Source organism: Penaeus monodon, chromosome 33, assembly GCF_015228065.2.
Source record: "Penaeus monodon isolate SGIC_2016 chromosome 33, NSTDA_Pmon_1, whole genome shotgun sequence".
In the NCBI taxonomy this organism is placed as follows: domain Eukaryota; kingdom Metazoa; phylum Arthropoda; class Malacostraca; order Decapoda; family Penaeidae; genus Penaeus; species Penaeus monodon.
In genome coordinates this window covers 15,468,125-15,470,619 of record NC_051418.1, presented here as the reverse complement: position 1 = coordinate 15,470,619, position 2,495 = coordinate 15,468,125, and the positions used below count along the sequence as shown (strand labels likewise).

General features: G+C 40.2%; 1 protein-coding gene across 1 annotated transcript in view; it reads left to right on the top strand.

Moving 5' to 3' along the window:
- Positions 1-1,734: 1,734 nt before the first annotated feature.
- Positions 1,735-2,495, top strand: part of LOC119594084 (GTP-binding nuclear protein Ran) — a gene marked incomplete in the record, with an annotated part of 3,753 nt that continues 2,992 nt past the window's right edge. The window contains 1 exon segment of the mRNA XM_037943139.1: positions 1,735-1,829.

Sequence of the window (2,495 nt, the reverse complement as noted above, 5' to 3'; positions counted from 1 at the left end):
CGCCCTTTAAATTCCAAGTGTAACGGATGAAACTGACCACGTGGGTTCCTTAGGTTTAAAGGGAAGGGAGTCCTTTGTCCGGCTGTGTCCTGGCCGCGTTAAAAGGTTTATGGAAATATATTTCTTCTGCCTGTCTGTAAGATCTAGAAATGTTTTCTACTATTGGAATTTCAGGGAGTGCTTTTCGAACTCTTCTTACTTATACCTATGTCTGTCTTTATTAGTTGACAATTTCTCATTAAAATTTAGGAAAAAAAAAAAGGGGGGGGGGGAATCTACCTGGCTTTGGTTCTGGTTGTTGTTGGCTTTATACACTTTCTAAAGTTTCATCTTGCCACATGACTGTACTTAACATTTGCTTCAGCTGAATGATAATTTTTAAATTGCTGTATTTTGAAAAGATATAAAACGAGGAATGAGTGAAACTCTTGTTATCACACGCCAGATGCGTTATTCTTTCATTTTCGCATACATTTTAATAGCATATTAGTGATATGGTCCTCCAAACAGATTTTTCGTCAACCTGCTGCAAGCTGCCTAGAATCCATAATTCGAATCAACTTATTCTCAAGGAAAACTTTTGTTCAATTTGCCGCCAAACCTTTACCAGAAATAACCGGATTCCCACATGTGTACGTAGAGTTTCATATTGCAGTGAGTCATGTTATGCAATTATTCTATTTATTCGTTTGATGCAACAAGGACAGTCAAAGTTAGGTAATATCCTGATGCTCTTTTTATATTTGCAGAATAAATAAAGTGTGTAACTAAAGTTCCTTTCGTAAAACCTGTTTTCTCTTTTTTACTTTAACTCACACCTTTGAATCACGTGGTCATCGGACGGATTTCCATGAAACCGCGATCAGTTAATTATTTGTTTTAAGTATTAGATATTACCTCTTCATAACATCAGATATGTTGCTGAATATATAATCAACAATATATGTTCAAAACACTGATATAAAAAAGTGTGACTGATAGAAGAGAGTATGAAACATATTAGAGAAAATTCTACATTATTTAGCATTGTTGATGTGACGTCACCTAGCGGGAAATTTAAATATTTTTTCGCCATCCATTCAAACTTCTATAATACAATTAATTACATACACACAGTCAACTCTAAGAACCTAAAAAATATTCCGGCTGCTCACGCTCTATGAAATTACTCCAAAAAAAACGTTAATAATAATCGGAATAAACGTCAGAATGGGGAGTTTAAATGTGGCGCTCGACCAATCAGCGCGCGCCTTTCCAGAGTCTTCCCGGCCCGCCGCCTCGAAGCCTTGACGGGAATCTGGTCCGTACAGCTCATCCGTGTGAGTATATTATATCGTCTTATACCCCCGACATCGGTGTATGTGTGTGTCTTGGACCCGCAGGAACACTAGATAATATCCACAGCTATACCACGGCGGAAGTTTTAGCTGTTGTTGGTACGTACTTTCTCAGATAATAGGGATCTGAAGATTGGTGCTACGGTGAAAATCCCGTCAAACAAAGAAGATGGCGAATGGCGCTCTTTTTGGGGACAATATTTAAGTTCCGGGACGGCGCGATTAGACTAGGAAAATGTAAATTTAGCGGAGACGCAGGCTTGTTGGAGCAGATGATGCTTGTTGATTTGATAGTTATTAAAAGTAGATGAAGCTGAGGATGCTAGTGGAGGCCGCTCCTCCTGCCACACCCTGAGGAGGCCGAGAACATGACCGCCTCTTGAACCCGGGCTGCCGTGGCCGAGGCCTCCTGCTCCTGCTTGCTCTTGTAGGCCTCCCGCGGGTTTGACGGGAGGGACATCGTTGGTTCTCTTGTCGGTGTGCGAGAGCCGCCGAAGAACAAGCAGAGAAGGAAAGGTGTTCCCTTCCCCTCGCAGAGCCTTTAAAGTTCAAGGTAATAATAATAAGTGATCTTTAGATGTGGCAAGTTGAGCTCAAGAATTAACAAACAACGGTAGTTATTTCGGAGAATAGAACTTTAAAAGTAGGTATTCGCAACTATGCAACCGCACGCTTTAAACGTAAACTTTTGATTGGAATGCGGTGTGTTGGGCGTTATTTGTACGTTGCTTAGAACTTCGGTGAACAGTTAGGTACGTTTTGTGTGCATTCTTGAACTAAAGCTTGAAACCCCAAGAGCTGGAACATTCATGATTTTGTATTATGAGTATCGGGAATGGAATCGATGTATCATGTTCCTGTGTGGTTAAAACCGTAGGAGTCTTGTTTCCTTTCTTCCTGGCTTGAAGTTTAAATCAGGTGGATGACAGTATTCATGCATGACCCAAATAAGTTTGTTCATTTTGATGTTGGTGCTTGACAAGTCGTTTCCATTGGGTGTGACTGTACCCCTTCGCAAAATGCCAATTAGGTTACTGTTCCATAAGTCTACACTTCTTTCACGGGCATTTGAACTTGAGAAATTAGATTTTGGAGAAAACAAAATGCTGTAGGTCCATGTAATATTTCTCTTTAAGAATTTCTGGTATTCAGGTTTCT